Genomic DNA, 24,564 nt, shown 5'->3' on the forward strand with positions numbered 1-24,564 from the left:
GATAATTCCAATGCTCGTTAAAGTTTGACAGCCTTTTTCCTTTTTTTATAAAATTACTACCTGATATTTTGTATGGAAGTTTATGAATCTGTTTTATTCAATAGACAATGAGCTTATTAAAAGTAGGGACTACAATTATTCATTTTTGTACCTCTCATAACACCAAGGACGAAGCTTTGTACAGCATAGAAAATCAATGATTGCCTGCTGAATTAAATCATACTGAAAGGTGAAACAAATTATTTTTTTTCTCTTTATCGAGTACTGAATAAATGAAGTTTGTTTTAAAATCGATGTCCCTTGCTTCAACTTTATTCTTAGTTAGTCCCTCAAAATAAATGTAATCAGGAATATCAAAAGACATATGTTTACTTTTGATATTTAACTGAGACATTTTAAAATGAGAAATTTCCTCTCTTTTTTATCTTTACTAAGTCTGACTCTTTCGGAAGGGGAGGTATCTATATTCAGAGACAGTAAATATTAAAAAAAAAAAGAATTTTACTTTCTAAAAAGCAATTTTATGTCCTTTTCTTTTGAAGGCAATTGATGTCCCCTCCTTGGAATAATTCTTTTAGTTAATCAGGGTTGTGGTGTTATTATATTCATCCTCTTCATTGTTGATTAGCTGGTTGGTTTTCAGAAGGAATGCAATTTATCTGATTATTTACATAGGAGGAATAATTGGTATACCCTGACCCCACTGAAAGCTCAAGTGTATACTCTTTAACAATTTTCTTAGCCATAAAAAAGAATGAAATAATGCCATTTGCAGCAATATGGATGGACTTAGAGATTATCATACTAAGTGAAGTACGTCAGACAGAGAAAGACAAATACCACATGGTATCACTTATAGGTGGAATCTAAAATATGACACAAATGAACCTATCTATGAAACAGAAACAGACTCACAGACATAGAGAACAGACTTATGGTTGCCAAAAGGGGGAGGTATGGGGGAGGGATGGATTGGGAGTCTGGGGTTAGCAGATGCAAACTATTATATATAGGATGAATAAACAACAAGGTCCTACTGTATAGCACAGGGGACTATATATAATATCCTGTGATAAACCATAGTGGAAAAGAATATGAAAAAGAATGTATATATATGTATGACTGAGTCACTTTGCTGTACAACAGAAATTAACACACCATTGTAAATCAATGATGCTTCAATAAAAAAAAAAAAACCTCCTTCTTTCCCATTACTATTTGAAGACCACTTTTAAAGGTGCGTCATCTTGCCAGAGTTCTGAATTATTACAGTTATGATTCTACTGACATCTCCCATCACAGGAAACTGTCACACTCAAAATAACAAGGTCTTCTATTTTTTATGTACATGCTGTAGACAAGCAGTAATCAAAACACCTTTTAAGTTAATTTAATTTTTTTCTCATCACACCCCATTTTAGTTCAGATGTTATAGCACTATGTTAGTAAGCATATTGTTCCTATTAGATTTAAGTATTTCTGCACAGAAACTCATATAATGTAAATTTGTTGACTCTTTCAGTGGATTCTTCCAGATGAGGCTAATTTTTTAAAGTGAAAATTAGAAAAAATGTTTAGTTTAGTAACAGACTGCATGTATGCACTGCTGTGATGAATCTCATTTACTTCTGAGGAATTTTTTTTTATCATTAAAAAATCTACGTAAGTGATTCATTTTATTCAAGTTCTTATTCTGGCCAAGAAGAAAAAAATGAGGCTAAATTTGGCATCTCACTAAAGGTTGAAGTAAACCAACCATGGTTAATGATGCCACAATTGGCACTAAAATTCGGTATGCATCAGAAGCCCAGGGCTACAAGATGACCCGACTTACTGAGTCAATACCTAAGTAGATAATACTGCTACAAACAAGATAACTGATAATGAAATCAATATGTTCTGTAACAAAAAATACTGATCCAAATCAATATATCAACAAAGCATTTGTTTGTGCTGCATTTGGCACTGTTGCAATTAGAGTACTTATGATATATTAGAACTACTGTATTACTGTGATGGACTAATTTTTTTTAAAGTTTCACATTATCTACGTTTTACATGTATATAAAAATATTATATATAGACACACACACACACACACACACACACACATATATATATATATATATATATATATATATATATATATTTGTTGATACACTCTTTACCTTAATCCTAATGTTAATAAGCCACTGGTTAAATAAATCTGAAATAAGTTTCTTTGTAACCAGTACCCACCAAACATGATAGGCAGTATTTCAACAGTAAGTTCACAAGTCAATCATTCAATAGTTTGCAAATCAATCAAAAACGTTTGGTCATTTGATTATTTTATTTTTAAAGTACTACTCCATAACTACCTCTTATGGGTGCTCTAGATGGCACTAGGGAAGCATTATTTGTTGTCCTAGACCTCAAGTATGTACACCTTGTCTTGGAAGTCCTAATGAACAGAAACAAAGTAATAAAAGTGAATATATTTTCAATTCCTAAGGCAACTGATTCAGAATTGAAAATGTGATGACAATAGATAAGTTAGACTTAGTTTCTAATCTTCAATAAAACCTTAAACATGTCTTATACTTTAATAAATATGTATCTTATTTTGGAAGTTTTTCTCTTCATCAATCAGTGTAATGTTAAACACAGGAGTGTCAATGTTTCAGAAAAAACCTGGAAATTTTAATTTTTAAAAAAGTACTTTTTAAGCTTCTGTCTGTCTCAAGCTATCCTTCAACAGTGAAGCACGAAACAAGGTGAGTGAGCTTTTTGCATGTCCCCAGTTCATATTTTCTAGCATGTGTTTAGAACATACACAGTGATAATTATAGCCAGTTACCTGGTTTCCTACCTACACTGACTTGATTGAAGTAAGAGAAGCAACAGCTCTCAAACTTGTAGGCTTCACGTAATGTGGTTACCAAATAAATGAACTCATACAGATATAAAACTTCTTTCCTTTGTTCACATCCTTGGCCCAACCCAGCTTAGTACCCAGTGACCCCTCAAGCCCTGTGCTTTGGCTCTCGCCATCATCAGACCATTCAAATGTGGTGAACTGCATGGGCTTTTTTATTATAGCTTAGTGAAGAAAGTTGCTGTCTGGCATTAGTTTCTGGCTTTACTATCCATGAACCCTTGGTTGGTTCTGTTGTTTCTATTTTTTGTTGTTGTTTGTTTTTAACAGGCACCCTTTTAAAAATAAATATAATTATTTCTAAAACTCCCTTAGTCCAATTTTTATATTATACTTTATTCTGTCAAATATATAATTATCAAGGCTTTAAGGAGCTGTCAGGGTCTTGGGGAAGACAGACACCTGATTCTGTGCTACGAGGTGGTTAAAATTATATGGAAGATCAAAAAAGGGACTATTAAATCCACTTACTGACATAGAAAAGTCAATATTTTCTTCTAAGGAAAGTATTTTTAAACAGCTGAGCTTTGCAAGTTTGTGTGTATGTGTTATAGTTGCCAATGTTGGGTTTGTGAAACAGTTACCAATGTTGTGACTTGAAGAAATAATTTTAATCCCATTCAAATATATATTACCCTCTACATCACAAGGAATTTGTATGTATTGATTACATAACATAGATATGCCCTTTGTGAATGTGAACATTTTCATAGTATTTTGTTTAGAATATTGTAACTATCTAGAGTTTTAAAACATTTAAATGTATAGAATTTTTAGAAACTATTATAAAATATTTGTAGAGTATATTAGTGTTATTCTTACATGTGTAATTTATATTCATTCTTTAAACATATATTTATTGAGCAGGTACTTGTGTGAAGCACTATTTTATTTGTCTTGTGGACATTAGATTTGGATATTGGGGTTTTGTGGGAGAAATACAGATAATGAATTTATGAATGCATTTCCATTTACGATCATCATAACTATTTAAAAGAAAATAAATCAGTAAGAAGTAATAAAGAGTGGAGGGAATGTGTATTTATTCTAAATGTGATGCTGAGACAAGGACAACGGAAAGTAGTTATACAGAAACTTTGATATTATGCAAATTTAAAGCCTTGAGTCAGGGGAAAGCTTGATATGTACAAGAAACTGAACATGGACCATATGAGTAAGGAACACACAGACCAGGTGGCAGTAAAAAACAAGGCTGAACAAAGTCATCTAAGCAATGAAAAAATGGTCAAATTTTCTTCTAACTGCAACAGGAACCTTTCTGAGGGCTTAAGGAAGTGGGTGATATTACTCAATTTGTATTATAAAAAGACAACTTACTGGGCCATATGAATAAACTCAGCCTGATAAACCTTTATGTCCTTCTGCCATTATCTCTCTCTTAATATCCATTCTCACACATATTCCACAGCTAAATGTCTGCATAAATTAGAAAACTCATGCAGTTGTTTTGGATTGTGGGCACCTCTTCATGAGTCAATGTTTGTAGTTCACTTTTCGAGACCTGCTTGGGCTTGAGTCTCCTTACAGGTAGAAGCACAGAAGGGTGGTGAGAGTTGGTCCTGAAGAAAATCTGCAGTGTCTTGTTAGGCAGCTACCTCAGGGAAGGTCATTACAGAGTTTTCAGGCAAAAGTGAGTTAACAGGGTTGAAAGAGCTGTTTCTACTGGCAAAGGAGACGCAGCAGAATTTAGGGGTCCGATGGCCCCAGCTTCATCAGAATCTGCCCATGTCTCTATTCTGACTTTCAGGATCCCATTTCTTACCAATCAATGCCCTCAACTTAACAGAAGATACCCTGTATGGTTGGGAGATTCAAATTAGATTGTAATTCAGTCACTTGTATGATGAGACTCTAGATTTGGTTTTGAGAAACTTCAGCTCTGTGGCTACGGGAGATAAAGGTGTCTTTCGGGACAGATATAAAACCTTTCAGGTCATATATGTTGAGCTTGAACTGGGAATTTTAAACCTTGAGTTCATTCTTTTCTTTCCCAACTTATCCCCGTACAATTATGAGCAACCAGCCAATCTCATTATACTAGGTAGTTTGACAAAATTGTTCTAAGATATCAGATATACGGTCAACCAGAACCTCACTTTCGTAAGTATTGATATTTAATTAAGAGTATTCAATGATGATACAACACAAAACAGAAAACACACACACATACACACACACACACACCACAAAAACTCTCTTTTAAATACATAATGCTGGGTCAATTGAATATCCACACTGGACAGAAAAAAAAAAGAGAAAAAATCTGAGATGAGTGTTTGATCACTGCCTTAAATCATATGTATAAACGAATTCCAGTAAGACTGTAGACCTAGATGTGAAAGGCAAAACAATAAAGCTATTAGAAGACAGCATAGCTAAATAGCTTCAGGACTGTGGTGCAGTCTCCCAATGACACAAAGGAACTACCCATAAGAGGAAAGACTGATAAACCAGACTACATTAATTTTAAGAACTGTTCATTTATAGACACTGTTAAAATGCTGGGAACAGAAACCACAGAAATAGGAAGAATCTATTTTTCAGTACATTAGTATTCAAATATATAGAGAACTACAAAGCAGTAAGAAAAATAGGGACAATAAGAAATATCTAAATGACTAACAAATCTGTAAAGTGGTGCTCAACCCAAATAGTCATAGGGGTATTGTAAATTAAAACCACAGTGAGAGAGTTCTGCACAGCCAGAATGCCTAAAATTGAGAGAAGCAGTAAAAAGCTTAAACGAAAGAAAACTGACAATACGAAATATTGTAAAGGATGGAATTTTCATACACTGCTCTTGAGAGTGTAAATTAGTACAATCTCCATAAAAAGTCTTTTACATATTCTGCTAAAGATAAATATGCATTTACTTTATGAGCCAGCATATTCACCCTGAGAATGTGTCCATCAGAAAAGCCGTCACTCTCTACAAAAGACATGCACGTGAATGTTTTTGAAATATTATTCAGAATAGTCCCAAAAGACATCTCTCATGTCCATTTGTAGAATGGATAAACAAATTGGGATATATTTATATAAAGAAATGTTGTAAAGCAATGAAAATAAATCAATTATACCTATACATAACAACGTGAATAACTTTCACAAGCATAATGTTAACCCAAGAAGCCAGGTGTAAAAAGTACATCCTGCATGATTCCTTTTGTATATAATTCAAAACATGCATTAGCAGTGATGACAATGATTACTTTGGGGGATGGGGGAGGTAGTAGTTATCAGGACGGGCACAGAAGGAGGTGTCTGACATACTCTAACATGCTTGGCCTAGGTAATACTTACATAAGTGTGCTCACTTTTTGATAATTCAATGAGCTATATACATACGTGCCTTTTATCTTTTTCTGGATGTGTCTTGTACTTCAACTTAAAAAGTTAAATGAAAATAATCATGCTAACGATGGAAAATAGGTCCTTAACGCTTTAAAAGATAGTTCAGTGAAAACAATCAAGATTACATTTGCATGTATTTAACCAATAGAAAAAAGGGAAGACTTTGAAGAATACCTCATTCAAATCGTATTTTTGGAAAAAAAAAAAAAAGAGACAAGTCAGTGATGATATTTTGCCTGCCTCTGTTGCTGCTTCACATTATGGACTCTCAGTGCCTTCTTTACCACTGGAAATAGAATCATGAATGCCTTTAAAACTCATCAGAGTAGAGAACCAATTCCGGAAATCTTAGAACCAATTTAGAACACTCATCCTTAAGATTCTGTTCTCCAGCACCACTCTCAGTATCAAAATATGTGTCACCAGGGTTCTAGAGCGAGAAACAGAAGGGTATGTCTCTGTGTGTGCACGTGTTTGATACCTATTTATACATTCAATTATGCAACTTTAAATGTTTACCTTTTATATATTCAAGCAGTATATACATGTTACATATATTAAATGTTATAAAGTATATAAAATATATATTATAAACATATATATAACAGTTAAGAGCCGCATCTTTACAGACGACTTGCACGGGGTGCTAGACCGTGAGGCGCGCGCGACGGCAGCCGACGCTTCACGAGCGGCGGAGACGCAGACGCTACGCCACGCGGGCGACGGCAGCCGACGCTTCACGAGCGGCGGAGACGCAGACGCTACGCCACGCGGGCGACGTCACGCGGTCGGCCCGGACCCGGGCTCCGGGCACACGAGGAGACTGCTGTGAACGCGCCTCAGCAGCAGGCGGGACAGCGCGTCTGGACCCGGCACCAGCCCTCTGCCTGCCGTGGCCACTCCCGGGGCAGGAGCTGAGGGCCCCAGCCGAGCCCTGCCAGATCCAGAGAGTGCAAAGACCTCGGAGCCCAGGTAGGCCGAGCCGACCCGGCGCCAGGCCGGTCTTAACTGGGAGAGGGGGTCGATGGGAAGTGACGGGCCTGGGGGCCACGCGCGCCTCGTGTCACTTCACGCTGTGTTGTAACAACTCTCTAAGCATTCTTTTCCTCACAGTTGGAAACACAAATGTAATGCAAGAATAAAAAAAAAAAATGGGGAGAAAAACATATATATATATACATGCACATACATATGTATGTGTTTATGTATGAATGTCTCCTTATACTTTAATTTTTGATAAAATATATATTGAGCCTTTTTGTCATGGGCACCGTGTACCAAGTGAAAACGTCAGGCAAGGACTCCGTCTTTTGAATGCTTGCGTGAGAGTTGAAAAACAGTCAGCAAGCAGGTGATTACATAAAGTGTATCCGTTTGTAGGCTGGGGAAATAGTATGCTCTGAAAGCTCAGTGGACAGCCGTATATAAAACAGACCAAAGATGTCAGGATATAACACATTGATCTCTGCTTTTCCTGGATCCCTACAACCTACTTTTACCTAAGGGCATCCTTACTCTGGTTGTTCTATCACCTTGGAAACTGCTTCCCCTAAATAATTGCATAATTCACTCCTTTAGTTCATGCAGGCCTCTGCTGAGATATTCATCTCATCAGAGTGCTTTTGCCGGCCACCCTTATCTCTTCATGATTCTTTACTCACCTTACCCTAATTTATTTTTCTTCATTACACATGATGTCACTTACTCCTTTGTATGCTTTTGTGTGAGACCCAATAGAGCATGAACTCTATCTGTATTATTTGTTGATGTATTTATTCTTAGTTTCTGCGATAAATCTTGATACAGGGTTGGCCCTCAAAACAAGTTTGTTGAACAGATGAATCAATATATATAATTTAAAATTTGGAAAATGAGTATAAATTAACCTGAGGTGGAAAAAAGGGTGGAGTGAATTTCAGGCAGACAAAAAACTTGAGCCCATAGCCAGACATTCTAGAAAATGTACTTTGAATCAACTGAACAATATTGAGTAACTGGAGTACTGAATGTAAAGCTAAGGATGGAGGCAACAGGCAAGAGGCAAGGCTGAAGTAATCATCGGTATTAATTTGGGCAGAAGGGATTGGAAGGGAAAAGACTGAGGCAGATAGGCCAGTTGGGAGATGTGACAGTAATCTGCATGACAGATGATGGGAGTTGACACTCAGGGAGGTATGGTAAGGTGGAAATTGCACATATAACAATGTTCAGGAAATAGAATTACATACTTTTAAATTAATTTGATTTGGAGGTAAGGAAGAGAGCAAGATCAAGAATAAAGCTTAAATTTCTTGTTTGCAAAATGATGTTATAAAGAGGAGAAGAAACAGGGCAAGAGGTGTGGATTGCGAGTAGTGATTGGAATAGTGGACATTATGAGTTTGAGGTGCCTGTGGAACATCTAACTGGACTCGTCCAGTAAGAAATTTGCTATATGAAGTGGAAGATTGTGTGAGACCTTGGAGCTGGAGATAGACATTTGAAAGCCCGGAAGTGAGCATCGATGCTATAGAAATGAATGAGATACATCAGAGAGAATGAATGGAATAAAGTGGACGTGGAGACTCTGGAGAGGGGAAGGGAAATAGGCTCCACAGTATGAGTAAAGATTGATTTTATCATAGAGTGAGGAATGTCTCATTATTCATGGGAACTGAAGGTAGTTTTATCTTATGGCTTCTATTTTTTTTTAATATTGGCACTATTCTATATAGTTATGTGATATGCACTAGTCTCACTTAAACTTTTCCTTTTGTCATAACACATTCCTATAAAGCACATTCATATAAACCCAGGTGTTTAATGTAGACTTCTTATTATTGAAAATTATGTGACTAAGGACAGGCATCCTTGTATTATTTGTGTCTTGATTTGGCTTTTCCTAGAACCAGATCCAGAGAAAAGAAAATGTGTGAAAGTAGTTTATTTGGGGGGGGGGGTGCAGGTGACATCAGTATGGGAGTGAAGAAGTTAGTAAGGAGAGGAGCTACAGTTAGTGATAGGTGCACTATCCATCCTGTTACCATTATGCCTGTCTGAAACTTAATTTCAAGGGGGAAATTCTGGAAAATGGTGTAAAACACATTCCTCAAAATTATACCATCTTAAGAGAGATGTTGTATGTACATAAAAACTCCTATCAGACATTAGTTGAGAGATGATCTTGGAGGTGTTAATTTCTTAACTACCACCAGTCTGCAGTGCACATGGGCAGATGACCTAAGATTGGAGAATGCCTCTAGGCAAAGAGATGCTGATGTCAGCACAACACAAGCAAGTGGCAAGACATAAACTGTCTGGACTGGTCACTGAAGAGCTACAGATAGTTTAAGTCTTTCAGTATTTTTTATTATTTTTTTTGGCCGTACGCGGGCCTCTCACTGTTGTGGCCTCTCCCGTTGCGGAGCACAGGATCCGGATGCGCAGGCCCAGAGGCCATGGCTCACGGGCCCAGCCGCTCCGCGGCACGCGGGACCCTCCCGGACCGGGGCACGAACCCGCGTCCCCTGCATCGGCAGGCGGACTCTCAACCACTGCACCACCAGGGAACCCCAGTATTTTTTAATTCATAAGTAGAACCATCCTACTAGCCTGTCACAAATATTTTGTATATAATTGGTTGAATATTTTCAAAATTAATTTTAGATTCAGTAATTATTGAGGCCAATTTTATGCTTTTCTTATGTCTTCAAGCATGCAAGAGTGACTGTGTATTATATAACCAAAACACTCTCCAGAATGCATATTACCCTTTAAAATTTAGTTGAAATATTAGTGAAATAATACCACATCTTAGGTTAATTATTCTAAAGAAACACATTTTACACATCTTAGGTTAATTATTCTAAAGAAACACATTTTACAGCAATAACCAACATATAAATTCCCTTATACTTGAATTGTTTTGAGTACTTTAGAATTACTAAAATGAAGTAAACTTTAGAATAAATTTTCTGTTTCCATAGTTGTTTTATTCCGAGTGTGCCTATTAGCCTAAGTTTCTACCCTTCTCAAATCTTCTATGAATTTGACTAATCACAGATATAGTTGTTGAATGTATTTGTTTAATTCTTTAATTCATTTATTTCATTTAATTGTTTTTGGCTGCATGGGGTCTTCATTGCTGTGCGTGGGCTTTCTCTAGTTGTGGTGAGTGGGTGCTACTCTTTGCTGCGGTGCACAGTGTATTTTCAGTTAATTATATAAAAGGGATCTCAGATGGTGCCTGTATATTTTATATTTGCTTTGTGCTGCTGTGTTGATTTATCGGTTCTATTTTTAGCATAAATTTCTATTATATTTATTACATTTAGTTTGTTTTCTAAAAGCATTTTGCCACATGGTTTTTGTTTATGTTGTTATATCTTATTTGATCAACCTCATTTTATACAGGAAATATAAAAATTATTGGAAAAGTATGGGAACAAATCTTTAACGGCAATTTCCTAAAAACCAGTTTTTCATCTACAGTCAATATGGAACTAATCATTTTATGTTTTATACCTTTTAAGGTATGTTTATATTTAAAAAGTATGCATTTGAACATAGCCTTGAAAAAGCTCCACCTCCTAAAATATAGAGTAATTTTTATGTTTATTATTTTACCTAATATACAATAGATTTTGTAAAACATTTATTAAGATGATAATCAAAAATTTTATATTTATCTAGGTACCAAGTGTTAATGATGATTGTCTTTAAATTATTTGTATTTGGAATCTTTAGAACTATATTATACAGAAAAAGTATTATTTTAGGTTTATAAATTTTCCTGTGTACCACCAAAATTTTGGTAAGGGATCATTACTGTAAAAAGAATTTTTTTATTGAGGTCTAATTGATATACCAAAAAATGTACATATTTAATGCATGCAATTTGATGAGTTTGGACACATGCATACACCCTTGTGACAATCATTACAATCAAGGTAATAAGCATATCCAACACCTCCAACTGTTTCCTCTTGCCCTGTGTGTGTGTGTGTATTAAGAATACCTACTATGAGATCTACCCTACTGACAAATTTTTCAGGCCCACAATAGATTACCATTAACTGTAGGCACTACATTGTACAGTAGATCTCCAGAATCATTCATTTACATAATTGAAACTTTATACCCATTTAACAGCAACTTCTTGTTCTCCCTACCCCAGCCCCTGGCAACCAGCATTCTACTCTATGCTTCTATGAGTTTGGTTACTTTAGATTCCTCATATACATGGAATCATGCAGCGTTTGTGCTTCCTTGTATTACTGGCTTATTTCATTTAACATAATGCCAAGTTCATCCATGTTGTCTCAAATGGCAGGGTTTCCTTCTCTTTTAAGGATGAATAACACTCCATTATACATATATGCCACGTGTGCTTTATCCGTTCATCCATCAATGAACATTTAGGTTGTTTCCTAAATTTGGCTCTTGTGACTAATGCTCCAGTGAACATGGAGTGCAGATATCTCCTCAAATCCTAATTTCAATTATTTTGGATATGTAGTCAGAAATGTGATTTGTGGATCGAATGGTGATTCTATTTTTATTATTTTTTTTGAGGGACCTCTATGCACCATAGCAACTGCACCAATTTACCTTCCCTCCAAGAGTTCCAGTTTCTCCATATCCTTGTCAATACTTCTTATCTTTTGTCTTTTTGATAATAGCCATCCTGATAGGTGTGAGGTGATAGCTCATTTTGGTTTTAATTTGCATTTCCCTGATGATTACTGATGTTGAATACCTTTTCATATACCTGTTGGCCATTTGTGTGTCTTCTTTGGTGAAATATCTGTTAAGGTCCTTTACCCATTTTTCAATCAGTTTATTTGTTTTTTTTTGTTTGTTTGCTATTGAGTTGTCTAAGTTTTATACATTTTTTGATATAAATCGCTTATGAGATAATATGGTTAGCAAATACTATCTTCCATTCCATAGGTTGCTTTTTCATTCTGTTGATTGTTTCCTTGATGCTGCAGAAGCTTTTTAGTTGATGCAGTCCCACTTATTAATTTTTGCTTTTGTTGCCTGTGCTGTTGGTGTCATATCCAAGAAATTATTGCCAAGACCAGTGTCCAAAAGCTTTTCCCCTGTTTCCTTCTAGGAGTTTTACAGTTTCAGATCTTACATGCAAGTCTGTAATGCAAATTGAACTGATTTTTGTGTGTGGTGTAAAATAAGGTTCTAATTTTTTTTTTTTTTTTTTGCATGTCTATACCCAGTTTTCCCAACACTATTTGTTGAAAGACTGTCCTTTTCCCATTGTGTATTCCTGGCACCCTTTTTGAGGATCAGTTGACTGTGTATATGGGTTTATTTCTGGGGTCTTTATTCTATTCTGTTGGCCTCTATGTCTGTCTTTATGCCAGTACCATACTTTTAAAATTACTGTAGCACTGTAATATATTTTGAAATCAGGAAATGTGATGCCTCTGGCTTTGTTCTTCTTTCTCAAGATTTCTTTGGCTATTTGAGGTCTTTTGTGGTTCTGTATGAATTTTAGAATTGTTTTTCTATTTCTATAAAAAATGTCATTGGGATTTTGATGGCTATAGCATTGAACCTATAGATTCAATATGATAACCACATTAACGGACTGAAGGATAAAAATTACACAGTCATCTCAATAGATGCAGAAAAAGCATTTGACAAAATTCAGTATCAATTCATGATAAAAACTCTCAATAAATTAGGTGTAGAAGGAATTTATCTCAACATAATTGAGTCATGTATAACAGGTCCACAGCTAACAGAATATTCAGCCGTGAAATATCTTTGAAAATTTGAAATCTTTTCCTCTAAGATCTGGAGCAACTCATGGATGCACACTCTACAGCTTCTAATCAACATAGTACTGGATGTCCTAGGTAGAGTAAGTAAAAAAGGTGTGCAAATTGGAAAGGAAAAGTAGAATTTTGTCTGTTTGCATATAGCATGATCTTATATATAGAAACCCTGAAGACTACACACACGCACACACATACACACACACAAACTGCTAGAACTAACAAATGAATTCAGTAGTTTCAGGAAAAACAATCAACATAGAAAAATGCTTTGCGTTTCAAATACTGTAACAGTGAACTATCTGTAAAGAAATTTAAGAGATCATTTCAAAATATCATAATAATACTGAGAAGTCAGTAAGCTGTTAAACTGTAAACTGAATTTTTAAAAATATACTTAAGAATATATTTGTTAATTAATGTTATGCTGGGCAATTTTTGCTATGATTATATTATAGCAAAATGCTGTTGCCTTCAGAAAGTCATAATCAAGGAATGAACCATAAAACTGAGTGAATCACACAAATAATCTTACGTAATTAGACATGCTTCTTGTGGTTAAGTGTCAGTTTTTCAGTTCAGTCTGTGTTCTTAGCCTATGGTTCCATCGTAGACTTTTTAAACATAGTTCTGATCATTCGGAAATTCCTTGTGATTTATATTTCATTGAATTTGACTCATGAGTATTAGCTGTAGATGTTCAGATTGGAAATGCAACATAACAAAATACAGAGAACTTTCATAATATAGCAATTACGATTCTATATATTAATAATTAAAATATCAAATATAGTTAAAATATCAAATTATATTCAAACCATTGAACTAGAGGAGATATAAGAAAGGAGTGTATTTATAGTAATCATCAGAATATGATATGTTTTTATTATTAATTGTAGAGTGGTATTTTCCATCTTGGACATCAATTGAATGGATATAAATTGTAGCATTGTTTATAATTGGTTAATAAACCAAGACCTCTATTGAACATTGAGCACTTAAATAAGGCATGAATAGAAGACATGGAATCTTCAATTTAGGTTATAGTTAGAAATGTTAACAATTTCCATATATGTGGATAGTTTAAATAGAATATGAAGTTAAACAATGCCTGAGATGTTCCTCAAATATTTTTTTTAGCTCTGTACCAGCTAATTTTAAAATTATAACATTAAAGATGTTTCTCAAGTTTGCCATGAGTCTACTCCTCTTGCTACTTCTCACTCCTTGGGGCTGTGGCTGGTAGCTTTTGACATCACTTCCAATGACCCCACCTCTTCGATCTCATGTTCTTCTTTAAGCTTAGTCCATTATTTGTGAGCTGGGCTTAGTGATTTGGTTCTAATTAATAGAGTATGGAAATTAATGGGTTATCATTTCTGGTATGAGCTTAACTGTGACTTTCAACTTGCCTGCACTCATTTTCTCTTGCTGTTATTCTGTCTTGCTCTCTTGTTTGATCACTCTGATGAAGCAAGCCATGTTGTAAGGTAGTGTATGTAGATGAAAATGAGTCAAGAAACTGAGAGACAGTTATAGCCAAACCTCATGAAGAACTGAGGTCTCAGTTTAACAGCCTGTGAGTGACTGAAGGCTGCCAACAACCACATGAGTGAGTTAGGAAGTGAATCCTTCCCAGTGGAGACTGGAAGTGAATGTACATTTGTGAGAGACCTAGAGCCAAATGCATTGACTATACCACTTCAGATTCCTAACTTACAAACATTGTGAAATAATAAATGTTGTAAGCCACTAAGCTTTGGGATAATTTGTTATTGTAGCAATCAACAACTAATATATAGGCATGGGCTAATTTATCTATTCCCAAGGATTAATTTCTCATCAGTTTATTTATAAACTAAAATTCAAGTTACACGACTCTGATGTCTGTTGAAATTCACACCCGTATTTCAAAATTCTCATTTTATGTCTACATTTTTACCTCTTAGGAGCCACAATACCAATCTAAACAAAATTGAACTCATCTTTTTTTTCACAAAATTCATTTTCTCTCTTAAACCTTAGTTCATGAAATGATACCTTAATCAAACCAGTTTCCCATTATAGTGTTTCAGATTTAGAAGTCATTCTTAGACCTCTCCCACCCTCTCATGAATCTACCATATGATCTTGAAAAAATATTAAGTTTATTTTATTCTACTTTTAAATGCTTCTGGAGTCCTTCTTATAACTCCTGTTTGTACCTGAGTTTAAAATATTGTCAATTTGAAAATGAATTGCTATACAAGCTGCATGAGGAGTATCCATTTTTGGTATGGCAGTGAAAATTATATTTTAAAAATAAACATCTCACAATTGGTTTCCTAACACTTAAAAAACCTCTCATTTCTTTCAGGTAAAAGTCAGACCTTTAATTTGGATTTAAAGGATCTGATAAAAATGTCCTTTTTAACTCTAATGTATCAATTTTTTGTTTGTTTTAGACATAAGCTCTTTGAAACTGTCACAATTTTCTATATTATTTATTTCTTTATCCTCAGGCATAATTCTATTTCTTTTCAATAAATTCATGAAAGAATGAACAAACAAATGATTAAACATAGTATTGCACATTATAGCCTTCTTAATATTAGGATTATGTTAAGAAACACTCTATTAAACACATTGACTTGTAAAGACAGAAATGTGTGAATTTTAGTCCCAACTTTGCTATTAATTTCATGTCTTTGACATTCAGAAAAATATTCTATAGATAATCACACTGGTTCACTACACTGATATTTCACTGTAATTGAACCTGGTGAGCTAGAAGAATAAGCATTCCAGATGCATTAGTAAGACACATGAATGCAAGAGGGTGGAGAGACACATAAATGAAAAAACAACAAGAAGGGAGTTAAAACAAGAGAGTACATACTAAGAACGTTTAACATACGTTAACATTGAGGATGAGTCAATATCTGACCATGTGCTTCAGGCAACTGGCCCCAGGTCAAACTGTGTATTCTAGTATATGACAGTCTCTCCAGGTAACTGTGTGTATCAGCTTACTTCATGAGTTGAACATCATGTGGCCACCACTGCTAAGAGAAAATCCTGAGATCTCAGTACTCCACTGATGTTTGCAAATGCTATTGCTTGGCAGAGGGGAAAAAAAATCAATAACTCACTCACTGGATTAGCTTTCCTGCACCATTATGCCAAAGTCTGGAGTGGAGTGAGGTTCTGCCACATTCTCCGTCTACCTTTATGATACATTGCACAGTCAAAAAGAGCCATGGAGATAGATCTTTATGCTTCCCTTCAGTATCTTTTTGTATAAATCCAGTGAGAAGAAATTTTGAGGGCTTTTGGGATGTAAGAGCAAACTATTTTTACCACCAAATTATCTTCTATTTTAATGGAAATAGGGTGAATGATATATAGGTGGATATTAATTTGTCACCTCTACTCTGCTTAGATTTACATTTTGTCTACTATACCTTTACATATCACCAAGGTACCTACCCTGACAAATATAGAAGATCATTTTAAAATCATTAATATAGATTATACTAATTTATTTGAAAAATGTTTGCGTTCAAAATACGAAAAGAAATACACAAATTGTACAATATCAACTTCTAAGTTTAAATTTGACAATGTTGTCTTTAAATTTATGGATTATCAACTGCCATTAATTTTCCACCATTGCTAATTAAATTCCTTTTAAAATGTAACAATCAGGAAGAAAATAGCCAACTTTTCATGCTGGTTGGAGTTTTACATATTCGGAAAGCTAAAGTAGAGGAAACACACAGGTGGAAGCTGCAGGTGTATCCATCTTCCTAGATTTATTTTGTGATAATCATGTGGTTGATTGCTAAACTGGATGGTGTCAAGTGTGGTAAAGGGCCTGAGATTTACCTGATTTGCAAACTAGCAAATAAGCCTGCCATGGTTTTATGTTTGCTGACAGAAAACATGAGACACCCATAACAGAGAAAAAGGACTTTGTTTCTCAGATACAGCAAGAAGCATAAACGTCATAATTATATCAGTTTCTCTCCCCGTCCCCTATCCACTTCCCGAGCACATAATGCTGGTGGGTAGAGCTGGGTGCAGCAGTGGGCTTGTGTCGCAGATGGAAACCCCAAGATTATAAAACCTCAGTCTTTTATAATGAACTGCAAGCAAAGCTATCCAATCTATTACCCAGAGGGAGAGCTTATATTTATTAAACTGAATAGCAAACAGTTCTGCCCTCATCATTTCTATCTTCCAAAGCTGTTCACTATGTAACACCCTTAAAAGTAATCCAGGAAGAAAAAATAAATGTTGTCAGTGTCTCTACTTTGCAGTGTCTCTACTTGCAGGTTTGATGAAGTATGAGAGACACCATGAACAGGAAGGCAAACCAAAAATGCAGTTGACTGTATCGTGTGAATGCATGGTGAGAGATGGGGATAGAGGTAGGGCTTGGCCAGAAATATATCTGTATTTTCAACTGCCAATCTTTGAATTTCTGTCATAAACGAATCAGTTATTAAACATTTACTGACCACACACTATATAACATTGCCTTAAATTATAATTTCTTACTTTAAAGAAAGCATATTTTGTTAAAAATTAACAAAATTCAGCGAACTGGTGCCTGCCGTTAACACACGTGTTTTAGTCATCATTTTATCGTCTAATGTGGTTCTAAGCTGAGAACAAGTTATAAAAATGGGGATAGGGGCTTCCCTGGTGGCGCAGTGGTTGAGAGTCTGCCTGCCGATGCAGGGGATGCGGGTTCGTGCCCAATCCGGGAGGATCCCACATGTCGTGGAGCGGCTGGGCCCGTGAGCCCTGGCCGCTGAGCCTGCGCGTCCGGAGCCTGTGCCCCGCAACGGGAGAGGCCACAACAGTGGGAGGCCCGCGTACCGCAAAAAAAAAAAAAAAAAAAAAATGGGGATACTGAAAGGAGAGATTCTGACAGAGGTGACTTCTGAGAGTCCAAGTGTCTCCAAGGAGTAGTGAGCAGTCAAAAAAGTATTACGAGAGAATGTGTTGTATGAACTCAGGAGAACATTGGAATGAAGGTGGGAAAATGTTCCAATCAAGCCTCTTAATTTGAATTGTCCTGTGATTTGCCCTCATCACTTAAGCTGGTTGCTTTCTTAAGAAAATCATTTCGTAGGCTAACAAATCACTTTAATTGCATTTTGGTTGAAATTACATTACTGTAACTTCAAACATGTAACTGAGTACATCATCTAAGAAGACTATTCTCACTAAAAATCAAAAGGACAATTTCTCCAAGCAACAGTGATAATGTATTTATGGCATAATAATTCAGACCTCAGTCTCTGGAATTAGATATTCTTGGCTTTAACTCATTACCACTTACTAGCTCTATGAACTTAGACAAGTAGCCTAATTTTTCTGAGTCTGATTTTTTTCCTTTGTAAAACAGGAATTTGTACTTAATGCAAAAATTCGTTTTGAATATTTAACAAGTTTATGCATGCAAAGAACACGGTGTTATACTGGAATGATTCTATAATTCTATTCTCTTAATAAATAAGCAGTATTTCCATAATTAGCATTATTATTATTTTAAAGAGCAGAGGAGTAACGCTGGGTTAACTACCTCTGAGAAAAATAGAACAAACAAACATTATAAAGTAAAAATAATACTTATAGAAACTAGAGAGAAACCTGGAAGGATGAAATATATACTGTATAGATAATTCCATAAATTTGGAGGTAAGGTAGTAAAATTTCTGAGAATAAAAAAGATAAGATCTTGTTTCTGTTACCTAATTGAAATCAGTTGCATCAAAAGGCATCCACAAGAAAATATATATAACAGGGAACTGGAAATACATTATTCAGGATGACAAAGTTTTTGAAACATGTCTGGCTTAGGAGCCTAAAGAAATGAAATATGAAAAGTAAGAAGATGAGGGTTATGTCTCCCAAAATAAAAATACAGTCTCCTTTACTGTTATTTATGAGGCCATATCTGATGTTCACACAGTTCCAGTGTCCACACCATTTCAAGTTTGTTGCAAACCCATAGGATCTGGATTAGAAAAGCCCACTGCAAAGTACTCTGCTTTCCTTCCCTCAGCTGTCTAAATTTTAGGCACAATTTTAGGAACAATATTGTCAAAGGATTAAATAGTTAGAGATCTTATGTGGCTTAATACTCACTATCAACATCAGAAAAGCTTTGGATATGTCAATGTGTGATCTTAAAGATAAGTAATATTAACTCTTCACTTTACACATTGAGAAAATTCAATTCAGAAATCGCAAACATTGCCTGTGTGAACCCTAGATCTAAAAAGACTCTGTGTCCATGCTGCAGTCCTTCTATTATTCCATAATCACCCCTCATCAGAATACTTAAAATGACATGGTCAAGTATACCAGTGATGGAGGAAGTTCTGAGAGAATCAATGTATAGCCAAAAAGAGCCATAATGAGAAGTGTTGATGGACTCAGAGGACCCTGCTGTAGCCACCTAGACAATCAGCAGTATGTGTGCTTTATTCACCTTTGTGCCTCCACACATACTATCACAGGGCTTTGCCTATCCAGGTGTTCAATAAAATGCTCACTGAATTGATTTGCTCTGTTTGAAATTCCAATTAAGTTGTCAACACCACTTAATATTTCTTTATCTCAGACCCTCCAGAGGTTCCTCAGAATCAGATAGCAATGAAACTGATTCTGGTTGGAAAGGTAGTTATATGCCTTGCTTTAAGATGTTTGTTCTAATATCTGTTCATCTGTGTCTCATGAAATCAAACAAAAGAGCTTTGTATTCCCTGTTGCCAGTATTCAGCATTAGTGCTCTCAGAAAAATAGTACAGAGTGAAGATCCAGTTTTAAATAATGGTAATTATAATGGAGGTTCCTGGAAGAACTCTGTATATGTTCCCATTTTGTAAAATTTTTATTTCATTTATAATCTCACTTGTGCTCCCCACTAATCTACTGTTGATTGGTTGATTGACTCATTTATTCCACAAACACTATTGAGTATTTACTCATTACTAGCTAGTCAGCCTGGGTGCTGGGAATTAAGTGATTAACAGTCTTTGGCTTCAAGAAGCTGGGGATCTCATAAAAGAGATATACTTTAAAATTCGGAAATAAGGATTTATATTAAAATTTGTGCCATTAGATTATAGCTATAACAAGGAGACTTACCTAGTGTGAGGTTTATGGAAGATTTCCTAGGAAAGCAAATTTAAGGAGCTAAGATGAGGAGAAATTAACCCATGAAAAGAAGAAGAGAAAGCATGCCTGACAGAGGAGGACTTGAAATTCTGAGAATGTGAATAAACCTATATCATATTTGTTAGGAAAAGATAGTAGCTGACTGAAAAGAGTGAAGTAAATTTAGAGATGAAGTCATAGCTAGTTGCTGCAAGGTTTTGTAGTCTAGAGGAGAAGGCATTGTAGTTTTAAGCAGGAAATCTCCCTTATCCAAATCATATTTTAAAATACTTCTCTGATACTTAGTGATGAACCAAATGAAGGGCTGCAAGAGAGGACAGAGCAGATGAGTTAACAGGGTACTGCAGGGATTTTTTTGTTGTCTTTTATTGAAATATATTTGATATATAACATTGTGTAAGTTTAAGTTGTACAACATGTTGATTTGATACATTTATATACTGCAGTATGATTGCCATTGTAGTGTGTTAAATAGCACCTCTATCAGGTCACATAATTGTCATTTCTTTTTTGTGGGGGAATGATTAAGATCTAGTTTCTTATCAAGTTTAATTTTTATAATATTATCTATAATCACTATACTGTGCATTAGATCGCCAGGACTTATGTATCTACTAGTTGCAAGTTTGTACCCTTAAACAACATCTCTCTTATTTCCCCACCTGGTAACCACCATTTTATTCTGTTTTTAGAGTTCAGTTTTTTTTTTTTTTAATTCACACATAAGTCATATCATACAGTATTTGTCTATCTCTGGCTTATCTCACTTAGCATAGTATCTGTCCTCAAGTTCCATCCATGCTGTCACAAATGGCAAGATGTCCTTTTTTCTGATGAATACTATTTCACTGTATGTGTATATACAACATCTTTTTTATCCATTTATCCATTGATGGACACTTAGGTTTTCCCATATTGTGAGTAATAATAATACTGCAGTAAACATGGGAATGCATATATTTCTTCAATACCCTGTTTTTATTTCCTTTGGGTATATACCTAGAAGTAAAATTGCTGGATCATATGGTAGCTCTATTTTTAATTTTTTGAGGACTCTTCATATTGTTTTCCATAGTGGCCGAGGTTTAAGCTGAAGAGAATGGTGACTGTCACTAATGTCACGGTGCTGTAGTTGAATAACAGAGAGATTTGATCAATATTTCAGGAGTGGAATCAAACAGTTGGTGATTGATTCTGAGGAGGGAGAGAGACAGATACACACACACAGAAAGTCACTCTCAGATTGTAGGTACAAATATCTAAGTGGAGAGTACTCTTGGCTGAGATTTGGATGGTTTTTCAGGTATGTGTGTGGGGGGGGGGTGGGGAAGGAATGGGCAGGAGAAAATCAGCAGGGTCCCATGAATTGATTTAAGGACTCTGCCTTTGTATTTCTATTGGGAACAAAGAAGCTCATAGTAAGTGAATAATTGAATATATGATAGAGGAATTTAGAAGAGCAGGCAGGATAGGAGATTTAAAATTGAGCAATGTCAAAAAATAAGTCAATGCATGTTCCAGATAATTTGAAAATTTAAAGTACTTTTCTTTTTTCTTCAATTATTAATTTTTGATCCTAATATTAAGCATGTTAACTTGCTCAAATTTCCAAATTCCTTTGACAAATTAATCAGTTAATACTTATTTAAGCTACCTAATAAATATTATGTATAACAGGAACAAAAGAGGAGTAAGATTCAAAGATAAAGAAGTTATTCTGTCTGGCCTCCTAAATTTATATATGTGTGTGTGTGTGTGTGTGTGTGTGTGTGTGAGTGTGTGTGTGTGTGTGTTGGTGTGTTGGTGTGTGATATCTATATCTATGCGTATATCTATATATCTATATCTGTATATCTAAGTATGCAATCTATATATTTCTATCTATAAATATATTGGTGAATCCCAGTGTATGGAAAATATGATAAATTCAAGCTTTTCACATTTAATGTATAGAATTCAGATGAAGGAACTTGAGTGGGCTGACTTCAACTGCAAAGCCTTTATGTTTTCTGTGATTTATCGGTGTGGAATTGGTTTTGAAAAAAAAAAGTGCTCAAGTTGTTTTGAAAAAGCTGTTTTTACCCTGTATGCTCTTTTGACAAAAAAAGAGAAATAAAGCGATTTAAAACCTTTTAAATGATGCATCTATTGCAATATAATAAGAGGCATCACACTGTTAAGAATAGCATCAAATCCCATATCAGGTCAGCTATTACCTTTTCATTCAGTTCAAAATGACCTTATGGAATGGGCTCCATACTGTGCGGAGTCACATACAGTAATCTAGCTTTTAAAATGCTGTTTATATATTGTATTTCACTCTTCTTGAAGTAAATGTCAATTGTATGCCATTGAGTTGATAAAAAATGATTGCCAACAGAAATATTCATATTAATGAGAAATTAATATGTTAATGAGAAAAGGATATGTTATAATTTGTGTCTGGGATAAACTTTTCATTACCATGCAATGTATTTCTCATGTCGTTATCACTTATTTATACACAATGTATTTGTAAATATCATGCCATTTTTGGTTTCTAAAAATGACTCTTTTAAGGAAACATTTTAAAGTTCTTTAAATCCTGCAACCTTTTGGGGGCACTATATAGTTCAATCTTTATATCTTCTAAGGGAAGAAAAATAATACAATGTCAGGTGGGAAATTATTATATATAAGTATGTTTCACTGTAGTGATTTTTCTTTTATTTCAAGTATATTTTCTTAGAGTTTCAGGTTTGATTCTCTTGTATGTGCTTTAATATCAGTAACTATGGCAACAAGATTTTAAATGCTGTCTGTAGTATAAGTAAAGGGAAAAATGGAGAGAATAAAACCTTAGAAGAACATATCAGTCCTTTTACTGCCATTGTGAATCACAAAAATAATTTTCAGAATTGTGCTGTCACTTATGCAGGTGATGTATCTTGTATGTCACAAAGAAGTTTTGTTTTAGTTTTAACTTTAGTTTTTATTTTTTACTATGTAAGTTTCCAGTTTTCAGGATTATAATTCAGCATCTGTATACACTACAAAGTAATCACCACCACCAAGTCTAGTTTCCATGTATTACCATACAGTTGACTCCTTTCACCTATTTTGCCCACTCCCAACCCCTCCAATTTCTTTTTTTTTCTTTTTTGCGGTACGCGGGCCTCTCACTGCCGTGGCCTCTTCCGCCGCGGAGCACAGGCTCCGGACGCGCAGGCCCAGCGGCCATGGCTCACGGGCCCAGCCGCTCCGCGGCACGTGGGACCCTCCTGGACCGGGGCACGAACCCGCGTCCCCTGCATCGGCAGGCGGACTCTCAACCACTGCGCCACCAGCGAAGCCCCCGTCCAATTTCTTTATAATTACCTGTACTTCTTTACAGGCCTTTATGTTTCATGTTACAGTTTTGTGTGATGACTGACATTAAATACATACATACACAGAGTCCATTTCCTGAATAGTGATAGGAGGAGATCTGTGAAACCAATTCCCAGTAGAACAAATATAACTGAGGAAAGTTATATTAAAGAAATTAAAATCACTGGGAATTATCCTAAAGATATAAAGCAAATGAATAAATATTTATTCAAGAAAATATACTAGGGAATTCCCTGGTGGTCCCGTGGAGAGGACTCAATGCTTTCACTGCCATGGGCACGGGTTCAGTCCCTGGTCAGGGAACTAAGATCCCGCAAGCTGCTTGAGGCGGCAATAAGTAAGTAAGTAAATAAATAATTTTGATTTAAAAAAAAAAAAGGAAATCTACTAAATATCAGGAAGAGAAAAAGAGAGACTGTATAACTTGAGTCATGGTCTGTTCCCAGCCTCCATGCTGAACCCCTGTTCCATTCTGGGCAGCTGTCACCAAAATGGGAGGTCTCTCTTTCCATCCAGATCTTAGTTAAGAGCTATGGAATCTCTCCAGAAGTGTGGTATCACCAGCATTTTCTCACAACCCTAGGTTCTTGTTGCTTAAGCAAACCCCAGGAAAACCTTGCCCCAGTGCAAAAACCTGCCACTGTACCTCATTCAGGGGAGGAAGACTCAAAGTACTTCAACTACCCTCACTTGGGCTTACAGGTTGGAGGTACCACACAGGGAGAGTCAAGCTGAGAAGACCAGAGGCTATTTCTAGCATCCATTTATATCCTAGGCATGTCATTATAAGAGAAGCAAGCAAGTGTTCCCAACCCCATCTTCAGAGCTCAGATTTTTTTTCCCAGTGAAAGGTTTAGGCCATAAGAACAGAGGTCACCAGAGTTCTCCCCAAAAGAACTGACTTTATTTTGAAGAGCACGTAGGCAAGATTTAGCCTAGGGCCCCTTC

General features: G+C 35.5%; 1 protein-coding gene across 2 annotated transcripts in view; it reads left to right on the forward strand.

Moving 5' to 3' along the window:
• Positions 1-6,931: 6,931 nt before the first annotated feature.
• LOC307176748 (uncharacterized protein) overlaps positions 6,932-24,564 on the forward strand; it is a 580,566-nt gene continuing 562,933 nt past the window's right edge. For both annotated transcript variants that reach the window (XR_013824880.1, XM_079903151.1), the window contains exon 1: positions 6,932-7,264. The gene's annotated coding sequence lies outside the window, so the exon portion shown is untranslated. The remainder of the gene's footprint in view (positions 7,265-24,564) is intronic.

Source organism: Stenella coeruleoalba, assembly GCF_951394435.1.
Source record: "Stenella coeruleoalba genome assembly, chromosome: 18".
NCBI classification, from domain to species: Eukaryota; Metazoa; Chordata; class Mammalia; order Artiodactyla; family Delphinidae; genus Stenella; species Stenella coeruleoalba.